Below are 14047 nucleotides of genomic sequence, written 5' to 3'. Positions count from 1 at the left end.
ATGTAGTGTATGTATGCCATCACAAAATAATGTACAGCTATAAACCACCCAGTTCCTAGTATAAATAAAGCTTGAATTGGTTCATACATTATAAATCAACGCAGTTGTAGTACCACCTTGAGACATGTCACAATGGTCAGTGTACATATACTGGACTAATACTTCTATCGACCGCGTCCCAACCCACCGGTGACCCTGCTTCTCTTGGCCAGCCCACGGTTCACCTTTAAGCAGGTGACAGTGGGAGAAAGGAATTCTGTCTTTCAGCTGCTCAATGAAGTGAGGGGCCAAAAGAGTGCTGATGAGAAATGACAAGAGGGTCTTTTCTTTTGCCTGATTTGATCAGACTGAGTAACGATTTATTTTACTACACTCCATTCAGTCCGAAGACAGTTCTATCTAGGTACTGAATACAGGGGAGCCAATTTCTAGATGGTATTCGGAACGACATTTAGAAGACATGGGTGCCAGTGGGCGCAGATGAGTGAATGACCTATACCTAAAGTCTGATGACAGACAAGCTCAAGTCTATGTAAATTTGGCATTTCTTTACATTTATATCTGTTTCGACCAATCATGTTGCTGAAGTTTAGGATCTGCAAGCACGTAATTAGCAAATAATATAGCAGCAGTAAACTGTAAAAAAGAAGGTAAGGTAAATTTATTATTATTATTATTATTATTATTATTATTATTATTTATTTATATAGCCCATTTCATACACAAGTGCAACTCAATGTGCTTAACAAAATATATGATAATAACAATAATAAAAACCTAAAAATAAAAAATACAAGCAAAAAAGGCAAGTGTAAGCATAAATAATCATAGTGTAATCATGTAAAAATACAAACAAATATATATATAAATTAAGAAATCAGAGGGAGGTTAAAAGTGCAGATAGGCATACATTTAAAAATAGGTAAAATGGCATACAACAGAGTGTAAGTCAGCAGTAAGCAAAAGGCAATTAAAAACAGTTCAGTCTTGAGTCTAGTTTTAAAACTGGGAACAGTTGGGGCACTTTTTATGTGTTCATGAAGTGAATTCCATAGACGCACAGCACAAAAGCTAAAAGCCGCTGCGCCTTGTTTTGATCTGACAGCTGGTTTTATCAGCAAATTTTGTTCCTGTGATCTCAGTGGTCTTGATGGTATGTATTGCTGAAGCAAGTCAGATAGATAGTCAGGTCCTATCCCATTTAAATATTTGTAAACCAGAAGCAGCACTTTGAAATTGGTTCTGTAATATACTGGGAGCCAGTGTAGGGATTTTAGTATTGGGGTAATATGGTTGGTTCTTTTTGTTTTTGTGAGAATTTTAGCTGCTTCATTTTGAACAAAGTGTTAGGATTCAAATCAACACTGTGTAGAGTGGCCACTGTAGAAATATACTTAATAATCTCCCTATGAAAGCTTTATCCAATGGTGCAAGTGATTTTTCTTCAGTAGAATACTTCGTAATGAAACAGGAAAGAAGACGTAACTCTTAACTCCACTTGCAGTTTCTGGTTCCCGGGCCCAGTCTCTGCGCAGTCTCTCCACAGTGGTTCATATAGTAGTACTGATGGATCCAAGATTAGCTCCTTATTAACTTGATTGGCCACCAGGGTGGACTTTTCTCTTGGCTGTCATCATGTACAGGTTAACATTTGACAATGTACTTTGCTGTCTTGTTTATTTTAAACTCATCACACCTCAACAAGGCTGAGGTGTGATTAAACAGACGCTGAAAATGTTTCTTCATGTTGGTGGCTTCAAACAGATGCATACAGACATAGTGACTGATGGGAGATGCACTAGAAAGAGGATAGACAATTAGGAGCCAAAAATGTTCTCCATGCTCTGTTTCCAATTCTTAAGAGTGTCTTGCTTCCAGATAGTAACATCGGTGGATGACAAATATAAGTACTTCTTTGAACTGCTATTTATTCCTAAAACTGCTAAATAAAGAGCACCAAAAGCTTGTTTCATTTAATACTTCATAATATTACCCATAACATACGGTCTCCCTGTGGTTGACCATTTTACTACTTTTCTTTTTGCAACAAAAAGTCAACTGCTACCTCCATATAAATTATAAAAGGGCTGTACTTTAAAAGTTGACTGGTCGTTCAAATAGCCCAGGGTCAACTCAAAATCTCTCAGCGAGAACACTGTGGCCTTTGGGGCAATAGCGCCCGTCAATGGACAGCCTCTAAAAGTGTTTAATTTTGCCATTGCTCGGATGATATTCTATAATCATGGAAAGGATCATGTTATTATCCTTTTCGAATGATCACAATCTGTTTGTTATTGTGTCCAACCAAGTCTCTCTCGATAAAGTCTCTGAAAGTCTCTTGTTCCAGGATATTTCCCTGTTCATAGTCATAGCAATCTCCATCCAATTCACCTGAATCTTAGATAAGAATCTTAGATAAGACAAAAACAGCTCCATAACACAACAAACCCTCTGATCTCCAACCATCACTCATGTTTCCCCTGTTCCCACTCTTCCTGCAACAACTCAACTCTCATTGCATGAGACATGGACAGGAGAAGCCATGCCTCAAGAGGAGAAGGAGGCTTACTTCATGTTAGATCAAACAAGAAAAAAACCCTGACTGGCATTGCTGCAAAGGCGAAATACAAATGATTGGGACCATTATTGTAAAAATATGTGGTAACTTAAGTCAGTTACCATCATACCGTGTGCGACGATGGAAAAAAAGTTATACTAATCGATTGAACTAGCGAATCAGAGTTGAGGGTTCGAGTTCGAACACTAGGGTTCGAACACTACTCTATCTATTCAATTATTTAAAATAAGTATATATAGAGCTATCTATATCCATCCATCCTTCCATCCATCTGTATACACACACACACACACACATATATATATATATATATATATATATATATGTGTGTGTGTGACACTCAATGTGTCTGTCAAATTGGGGGATGTGTGTGTATACAGCATATTTCCCTAAAGAACATTATCTTTTTGTGTACTGCCTACTTTTGAGGTGCATGAAGTGCATTATCTTGGTAAAATAAATAGGTTGAGGACTTTTGAATATCTAAAGAGGCCTTCATGGGTCAGTCCCTTGTCGTGTTCCACATGTCAACGGAGTATTTTATGCTGCTGTCGTTTCAAATCAACCTTGCAACACTTTCACCTTGCTGTCTGACCCATCCTGTGCGAGTGGATAAAAAAAAGAAAAATGAAAAAAAAATGGTTTGACTTTCCAAGACACTTCTTGTCGGGGGGGATGGGGGGGTTGTCTCTACGCCTCAATGTGTGGCAAGTTCAGGCCGACAAAATCCCTGTCAGCAGGCGTCACCGTATTCCAAGCCTCGCCTTAGAATCCCTACAAACTGTGAGAACACAAAGCCGCTGTGAATTTGTCACCTCTCGTCACTTTTTATCTCACGCTGCAGAAGGCGGTCTTTCTCTGTGAAACAGTGCGAAGAACAGCAGCAGCTTTCAGCAAATGGGGCGGGGACGGGGGACGGCTCCTTCTCTCATCAACCTCTAAGAAAAAAAAGAAGGTGAAAGAATTGCGCTCAATGTTATCAGAAAATTATACAGGACAGGTGGACATAAGGCTTTCATATCTCGATATATTAAAAGACCCTTTACTTTCTAAGTCTGCACCATTTGGGGTAAGCCATCTTGCTTAATTAGCCATCTTATGCCACTGTACACGTCCGACAACGGGACACAAGAATGTTTAATGGGCCGATTATACTGCCATCATTATGAGATGTTCAATAGCTTGAGTCATCTCTTTCTCTTGTTTTTAAATTGGGACAGGGTGGGGGGGGGGGGGGGGAGAGAAGAGAGCAGAGGAGAGAATGACAGAGGGAGAGAGAATAGTCATTCATGAGATTCTAGACATACAGTGACATGCAGCTTTAGATATGAACAAAACAACCCAAAGTCTGTAGATGCATGATACCAATACTGAACCACAATAATGCACTCAGCCTATGCAATCATGCTCTTTCCTTGAAATTGCCAAACTATATGCCCATGCTTTCACTTGACATTCATTGTTAATTTATCGCATCTCATGGAGTTTATTCTCTTGATGGTCGTAACCTTTCAAGATTTGTTGCGCGTCACCTCTGCTCAGGCCAGGAGTGGCTAATCGTTGGGAGGCGGTGCGAATCAAGGTGGTTTGCTCCAGTGGCGGGAAAAGGTTTGGGAGCACAATAATTATCATCACTATTATCTCAAGAGTGGTGTTAGGGGTGTTGCTGTCCGGTCCACTGAGAGGCTGCTTACTGCAGAGCCAATGGGTGGAGCTTGACCTAGTCCAGCTCCAACTCTAGGTCCGGCCGAACCCACGTCTCAGGGCCAGCTCCTCACAAACTCACTCATACAACCTGGTAGCACAATTTCCAGGAGTATCTAGCTATAGCCCCGGAGAGGGAGCTCTGTCTGGCTGGCTGCTGCGTTAAGCTTTATAGTATATAGTAGTAACACAACGGGGTATGTGGATGTGTGGAGCGCTGTATGAGCAGTGGCTTATTTTTGGTTTATCTCCTTGTCCGAGTGAGGGTTTAGCTTCTCTTAACTTTCAAACACAACGACGGTACTAAATAAAGTAACACAAAGTTGCCGTGGGTCGTAACACACCTCTCTCCTTCCTAGAACTCTGCCCTAAACACAAATTACATGTTTGAATAACAGCTGAAACTGTGGGTTCCCTGCTACCTCAACACCTGAACCCGTAAACCTTAACCATAACTGGGGTGATTGGCTAGCGTAAAACCCAATCAGCTGGACTAAGTCCAGACAGGTGGAGCTGGATGTCAGGCTCCACCCATTTGGCTCTGCAGTGAGCATCACTTTGGTCTAGTTGCTGCTTGTGGGCGTGACCCATTGTATGAACAATCGACTGTCAATCACAGGGGAGTTTACCACCAAAAGATAAAATATAAAGATAAAGATAAAATATAAATGATGGATTTTTGTTGAATGACTGAATTGCACCCATATTGTAAACGGCTTGTGACAGCTAATCACACTCACAGCTGGTGGTGTAATTATATTAGTCACCTTTAAGAAATGTGGTCCTATATTTAGAGATTGCTATATGTAATGTCTGTGTTGTAGCAGCTACACATACCTGGGAAAGAACCGTGAATTGTAAACGTTTTCTTCAGCCACATTGTACTTGTATTTTCTCAGAAGCAGGATTTAATTGAAACCCGACACAGCATCGACACAATCTCACAATCTTCATCTCCCCCATTTCATTCAAGCCATTGACAGTTAATCCTGTCACTCACTGATTCTAAAAGGACGGACTGCGGCTCTCACAACTCGAAAAGTTGAATAAAATGAACCCAACTTCAAATGTTGCCCCCGTCCCTATGTACGACTGTGCCGTGGCCCACACAAACAACACAGCCCCTGCATCCTTTTCAATTTCAAATACAATATTTATTACATCAATGCTATAAGATATTGAGTTTGACGCTTAACCTGTCAGTCAAACCGATGGTGTGAGTGACATGAGAATAAAAACAAAGAGAGGAGTGTAAAGGGTTTATTTAATTAAAGAAAGGCAGAAATAATTAGATGCAACCAAATTGACAGACATATTTCATCAAAGCGTGCATGTAATTATTATTTTGTATAGGGTCCAGTTAAATGAGATATGCAGGTAGAGTACAGAGTCAAAAGGTCTAATAGCAACAGCAAAGGGATGCTTCTGACATTACCTTAAAGTTGAGTATTTCATTGTGATTATTATGAGCTAAGTAAAATATTATAGGATTTATATTATTATCAGCTAATGGAACTAGTACAGGACCAGTACAGCCCCTTAAATAATTTATTTCTAAAAAGTAAAAATGCAAAACTGAACATATATAACCCAGTTGGTTTAGCTGACTATTTCATGAGGACCCCATAGCTGATAGAGTGACTGAGCTGGGACCCCCCACTACATATATTGTATAAAACTGTGTTAAATATTAAACTGGGCCTACAATAACATGTAGGACAACCTATAGTGTCATGTATAAACATACCTTGTTATTGTGCATACAATAATAAGGCTTAGTAACAAAGCTATTGAAATAACTTATTTATTTTAAACAAAATGTATTCAAAGACCTCAAATACCTAACTCACAATTATTTTGATAAGAGGTCCTGACTCAATCGCTGCTATGAAGGTGTCAGATACTGATCTTACCACAATGATTCATGGGTAGCCTTTCATCAATGTTGCATAAATGTAATATGTTAGTTGAACTGAAAATACACATTAACATGAATAATAATATGAATACACATTAACATAACTGTTATTGAATGCATATTTGAAAAAGTATATGTTGGATTCATGTTAATGTGTATTTAAAAAAAAAATAATAATAAATCTAAGAATAATTTTGTGACCCCACTGAAGTACCTCTGCGACCCCACTTGGGTCTTCACAAGGTTGAAGACCCCTGGTATAGGTTATTGTTGTATTGTTGCTCTCGTTTTTCAGGACACAAGCTTCTACACCTTTCACATTTTTATGCGATCAACGGTTTTAAGTTTAATTGCAGTTTTTAAGTTTTTGCTCTTAGTATGTTTTTTGATCATGGTAATGTAACACAGTTCAACTATTTTCATGATATTCATGAACAAATTTGACGAGATGGCAGCTGTCCAACTACTAGGGCTGTGCCTAATTTGTAATAATTGGAAAATAAAGAAAACTAATAATCATTACAACTTCAGTTCTCCCAAAGATTTCCTCATCCAGCTCTCTCTTTTCCTCAAAAATGGCACTCTGTGTTCAAACACTGCACTCATCGTTAAAAAAGGGGGACGGAAGAGAAGAGGAGTGCTTGTGTAGTGCATTTGGCTTGTTGATTAGGGTAAGCCTGAACACATAATTTCAAGGTTACGATAATCGTAAGGTTTTCCAACCGAATATTCAAATGTTTGGAGAAAATAAAGTCAATTCATAGTGTGTATCCTTCCCTACCTGAATCTTCTGAATCTAACCTGCTGCAGCATTGCATTTTTATCGACTGATTGTTTTTCCTTTCGATTTTTTATGTGCAAAGCCAAAACTACAATATCACGTAGGATTACTGTGGATCGCCTCATCATTCCAAGTCTGACTTGGTTAGGGCAGGGCTTCAATGTTCCAAAGCCACACGGCATCCATAGCATGAGAATAGACGTACCGACTACCGAAAAAAGATCGCAAACTGTTCTTTTACCAATCCTTTTTATTAGTAGGTAGAACTTTTAGGTATATTTTGGCCTCTTTTAAACATTGAAAAAGCTGCTAACGTCATTATTAAACCATTCTAAAGGGTTCTAGAAAATAGGGTCCAGTTATCCTTTAATTTTATAGCAACAAATCAACTCAACAGTTCTCCTTGACCAAGACTTAGTTGGACACAGTAACAACAGATTGGATCAAGTGAAAAGGTAAAGAAAAGGTTTTATTTCTCTGTAGGGATCATTTCCATAATGTTGTCAGACACCTATAATAACAATCTGAGCCTGTCAATTGCACTAATGAGCACTTTAAGCACAACATAGGACATACATTCAGTGCCGCCACTCCCCAAACGCAGAGTACGCAGAGCGTGTAGGGCCCCAAGTACCTGGGGAGGGCCCCCCAAAATTAATGTTGATAATTATTACATTACAATTTTCAAAATATATAAATTAATTACGAACAGGACCACCATTGTTATTTCTCAATTGCGAATTACACTCATATTTTCGCATCGGAGGCGGAGCATCCTTTATCAGCGTAGCCCCCCCGCCAACAACCAGCGCGTAGGGCCCCCAAAAGCTTAGCGGTGGTTCTGCATACATTGACAGGGTTAGGTGGGTGAGGGTGAGGCTGTGGTGCTCTCGCTCAATGCTCGACAAATTTTTAAAAATGTAGCCCACATCATTCAATAATGGGAAAATAGACTAAAAGTGGAAAAATCCACTCATTAAGCTTTCATCAAAAAAGCATTCACCGTTTGTTCAAGAAGACACAACTTTTTGTAAAACCTTCGGCACCAATCCACAAGTTATACAATTTAGCTCTTCAACAGAAGTAGATTGTCCACTTTTAATACCTATAAACACACCTTTCTCCACTTCAAATAGTCACACTTGTTCGGTTGAGTTCACACTTGACAGCTGAGATTCAGGGACACTTGGCATCAAAAGTTATTTCTGGTGTTCTCACCTTCTGAGTAGCACCAGCGAATGGCAATGTGTGCGGAAGGGACCATCTGGCATGGCTGAATAAGAAACTGTCAACCCGCAGCCCCAGCCAACTGACCTTAGGGAACAAGGGTTAAGAGTCCCGAGATTGGATTTATCATGCAGATTTTGATTCTCAGTTGGTGCACTACTAAGAAAGGTATTATAGTAGATTATAATGGATTTTCAAAGTAAAAATTTTATTTGTATTTTATCAGAAAGATGTAAATCCATCAAGGTCATATAACTTTGATGTTCACTGTGGAAACAGAATAGCCCTGCTTTGTTATTCTTAAAAGGAAGTAATAGATTCAAAATCAACTCAATGTTTTTTTTCTTCCAAGGAGGGAGTCAAGGCAAGCTTGACCATGGAAATGAGGCTTTTCATTTCAGGCTATTCCGTCTTCAAGGACTACGTATGCATACAATTGATTCACTGGGAATATCGCAGAGGCTTGCATTTGGCCTCCAATGTAGAGCATTGTTTTGTATGGTGTGCAAATATTCAAGGCCTTTGACCTCCTCTCGACTAAATTTACAAAACGAACCTCTCCCAGTGAGATTACTTTTCACAAATAACTATTGTTTATAAAGTATTACCACTTTACAGTCAAAGTGACTCTTTCTTCCATTCTCATCTGCTTACATAGAGGAACATCAAACCTTGCCTACAATTCATATATTTTTTAAAGCACTTTAGTGTTCCATCTTCTGGAACGATCCTTGTCTATCCCCTGAAGGATTTACACAAGCTGAAATGAGAATTGTGTTTCATGTTGTTCTAATGACAGATGGCATTTTCACATCCGCCTCCAACTATGACCTCACAGGAACTCCAAAACACCCACCTGATTTGCAAAATATAGTTCCTGGTAATAGTATCAGCCAAAAAGCTAACTTTAAGGCAATGTTTGTCAACGTGTTGCGAGTGGGCCAAATACATTATCGTGTCAGGAATATTTTCAAGTGGGGAATATACAGCAGCTGCTTAGGTGAACTGCAGTTCAAGGTCAATTTTTACTCCAGTAAAATGTTTGCGTGGCCGAAATGGCCAACAAGAAAAACAAATGTTTCTTATAAAAATAATGAATTTCAGCTTGAGAAATACAACACAAAATGACAGTAGCAAGAGATTGTAATAACAGCAATTTCCAGCTGTTCTTTTAAAACATAGTATGTTTACCATGGCATCCTAAACATTTAAAAAGGAACCTCAGTATGTGTGTGTGTGTGTTCATGTCTTTGTTTGGTGTGTTTGGGTCTGTGCGGACTCATTAACATATCTCACGAATGTGAAACAATGACGGCCATTCTGCCTTAAACAGTCATTAACTTCTCCAAGGTTGCAATTACCGGTCCTTCATCCCACTCTGCTCTTTTGACAGTCCGTGTCAGGCAGGCTTCTCCTGATGGCTCAGGCTGTGCTGGCTAATGGGCCCTGGTGCACCACGTTCACTCCACCAGTGTTAACAACCACACTCCCAAATGGGTCATCATGTGTGTGTGTGTGTGTGTGTGTGGGGGGGGGGGGGGTCTTTTAAAACAAAGCTGAATCCCATAAGGTCAATAGTGTTGTTAATAAGAACACATATTACCATTTAATTTGCATTGTATGTCTTTGATGATTATTTTACTATACTCGCTTAGAAACATTTGTTTCAGGGGGAGGGGTTAGGGTACATTTGTTGTATACAGTTTATTCAAGGTTTTTCAGGGAGTTAAAAAGAAAATGGAGAAAAGCATTGACATATGTTTAGTTTAGCAGGCTGGAACTTCTTACTTTGTGGCATTTTATGTGAAGTTCCTCCTTCACACACTGAGGTACTGTATATGTGACAGCTTCTCAACTTGGTCTGCGAGGGTGCCTGGTGTGTGTATATGTGTGTGTGTGTGTGTGTGTGTGTGTGTGTTAGAAGCAAAAATATGTTGCAGGCTCAATCGCTCCACTAGTTTTCCTATGAATGCTAGTCCCTTACTCGCTACTCATGCAGTTGAATCATTTTATGTTTCAACTGCACATACTACTTTGATGCATTTGTGTCACTGACAAGTGGAACCAATGATTTTATAGTTTAACGCCTTGTAGACAATTATCGCTTGTTTCCACTTGGCTTAACATAGTCCCATGCCTGACTGCAGTCAATCAGCATTGATTATTGTCTTTATTATCAGTTCAAGACCTCCGCTGTCTACTTGGTCAAGAGTTGATGATGATGACATATTGACGAAAACGCATCTGTAGGACCCTTGGACGATGTTTCTCCCTCACCCCACCTTGGTTGTGGGTATTAAGTGTAAAACTGAATGGTTGAATAATGACAATGGTCATTATTCCAATGCTTTATTTTCCATCAGAATTCAACAAAAGTGAAACTGGCAATAGCGTCTGTTTTTTTCATTTGATTGGCTATAGCTTTTTGAACAACACCCAACTGTGGAAATCAAATGCTGCCAAGCCAAGGCAAGGCTGATATTCAACTTAAATATCTGGATGGTCTCACGAGGCTGGTACACTGTGCAACAACAAACAAAAGTAAAGACCAGCAGTGTGTCAGTCCACAAAGTTATACAGTGAAGTGAAAAAAAGTTGTGAAATCATACCACTGATTCTGTGAGAGAGTCCAATTGCATCCCAGATGTCTTTTTTTGACAGCGTGTGCATGAATGCTGTTGGATTCGTCGTGGAGGGCAGTGTTTTCTGTGTCATGATGACAAGTCTCTCAGCGGTAGCTTCAGCTATTTTCTCGTCTTCTGCCCCCATAAATACATTGGAATTTTAATTGGCTGTCTTAACTGTGAGTCTCTGTGTTACATATTAGTGATTATATAAGGTGTACAACTACCACACAGAGTTCTGTTATGTCATCCCGACCTAATCGTCAATGTTTACCGTTGCAGTGTGGACTATGCACTCTCCCTGCCGGAGGGAAGTTAAAAAAGAGATACACACAGCTGTCCTTAAAGGAAAGTATTGTGGTGTTTGATGACGGCCCATTACTTCCGTTCAGCGTCTAGACAGGGGCCCGGTAGACAGGCCTGGGAGGAGAATCAACAGGATGATTCACCACAGGAAGTCTGGGTACAGAACAACGGGGGAGGGGACTGGGGGTGGCGGATTCTCAACACATTTTCTCTATCAGCGACTTACCTCCCACTCAGTATCAATCATCAGGGCTATTCATAGTCTCCCGATGGCATTTGGTGTCTTGCAGCACGGCCCCGTGCCACAGCTCATTAGCAATTAAGCAATATCCCTTATCTGACCACAATCTGCTATCTGATAACAATCGCTTGTTGTGTGCCAACGAAAGATGGACCACCGACGGAATTCAATTAAGAGCTGATGAGATACAAGTCTTGTTCCAGAACCCTTACGATACACACAGTCATTGTAATTACCTTCCACCACAAAACACATTTAGACTTTTGCCCTTGTCGATTATGAAAACGATTTTCTCCAAACAAACCACAAATGTAAATATGACATATTGATAGTTCATACACTCATAATTTCAAAATGCAGTCAAATAAATGCAGTGGGATATTATTAATGGCTGCCAAACGGGCCCACACTCAGCAGGTATTGTGAGGATGTAATGTATACACTGTGAATGAAGAGGAATTAATAAGATAACATTAATAAATGGAAATAACACTCAGTTACCTCACTTCACAAACCCGCACAAGCAAATTGGTGAACTTGAGAAATATGTCAAAGTAATATACTAATGTATGCGCAAATGTATGCACAATTATATTGTGCATACATTTGAAAAGCACCAGCCTTGTTCTCCAGTAGCCGTTTTTTTAGTAGAGTAGTAGAGTTACATTTTATAGTGACTGTGTATATATACAGTATGTATGTACTGTATATATATATAGATCTAGAGAATATATACATTATTAATAGAAGCTATGAAGTTCCAAAGGCACATTGCCCCACAAAAAGGGAATGAGGACTCCAGAAAACGACTGCAATTTTTATCCTTACAATCCCCTCCTTCATCACTTGATAAAAAAATGAATAAATATAGCAGTGAAGCGCTACAGCAGCATGACCAGTCAGAGACTACCATCTTCTTTGGTTCAGGCGTGGGGACCATAGACTGGACCTTGTGAACAAGTGGTACCCCTTTAGCTGCTGCTACTCCAGCCTCCTCCTCCTCCTACTCCTCCTCCTTCACCACCAGCAGACACAATGCTATAAACGCATGAAAAACAGCAGCAGGGCGCAGCGCGAGCGGGAGCCACTGCCTCCTGATAATGGAGGCACTTGGTTCCCCGGCCGCCGTCGCCAGGACGCGGTCCGCCGTGGGTTTGCATGCATGCATTTCTTTTGAAAGGGAGAAATGAGGCCCCTGGGAACACAGGGGCGAACCGGTAGGGGGGTAGGTGGGGGGAGGGAGGGGGCGAAGGGGTGGGGGGGGGATTGGAGTGTCAAACGGCATACTTAAAATGAGTAATGGAGGAAGCGGCGCATGAATGCAAGTGCTGACCTTTGTGTATGCCCGGTACACAGTGTGGCGTGGATAGAGGCACGCCTCCCGCAGCATTAATGGGTCCAAAGCAGGGCAGCTATTTATTTTCCACGTGGCGGAGGAAAATTGGTGAAAAATATGAAACATGTTTCATAATGAATACAATTCACGAGAGAGAGAGAGAGAGAGAGAGAGAGAGAGAGAGAGAGAGAGAGAGAGAGAGAGAGAGAGAGAGAGAGAGAGAGAGAGAGAGAGAGAGCTATAACACGTTTATCTTGCCTAAGGCAGATGTTTACCAGAATAAGTTGTGTATGGCAGTAGCATAAAGGAACATAATCCCGGTGACTATTTGTTCAAGAAAAATATGAAATGATTAATGTAATATTATAAAAATATAGGTGACACCTTGTAGCTTGTGTGCAGGATCTCATAATGTTCATCCTCGTTGGCTAACATGAAACATAGACCCCTACTGCTCAGGCACCCTTTGGTTATGATGTCACCTAAATCCTTACAGCCTTACCACCATTAGCGCCATCTGACAGTTTACTTATTTCAATACATCCCAGCACAACACCGGGAGCCATCAAACCCACACCCACTCTCTGTCGTGGGGAAATCAAATTATCTTTGATTCCCTTGGCTTGCTGTCAATTTGCAGACGGAAATCAGAACCAAGGTGGCTTGCTGCAATGACAGGTGTGATCTGCTGCGCTAAAACCTTTCAAAAGCTTCAAAAGCCACCTCTGATATGACGTCCCAACACGGTACCCACACACACACACACATTTACACACACACAGGTCCAGCCTGACCCAGTTATTCAAGGCTTGGGAGGCAGATATGGTGACAGCATAAATCATTCCTGGACTCAGATGCGGTCTTGATCGATGGAGCCATCAGATGCTCCAACAGTCAAGTCCAATGCGGGCAACCTCTGCCCCCGTCATCTGTAATGTTGCCAGTTTGTCCTGTGCTAATTGGCACTTTCCAGTACATAAATCACCCAACACAGAAAAAAATCTCTTGCTGAACAAAAGCATCCCATTTTTTCGACGTTTTTCATTGCATTAAAAAGAACCCAGAAGCTCCTCATTACAGAATAATGTAGTTTGGAATGTGCTGCTGCTGGGATGTTTCCTGGTATCAGGATGTGTTGCTGCTTCTTGGTAAAGATAAGGTTAAGCATTCAAGCCTCACAGGAACAAAGCAGTGAGACTTGTTTCCTCCATTCAGACTGTTCTGTTGACACTTGGAGCGCTTCATTGAGATATTTGATGCCAAGCAAATCATTCATTTATACTGACACACACACACACACACACACACACACACACACACACACACACACAC

This window comes from Micromesistius poutassou, assembly GCF_964030765.1.
Source record: "Micromesistius poutassou genome assembly, chromosome: 9".
NCBI classification, from domain to species: Eukaryota; Metazoa; Chordata; class Actinopteri; order Gadiformes; family Gadidae; genus Micromesistius; species Micromesistius poutassou.
This window is presented reverse-complemented; position numbering follows the sequence as displayed.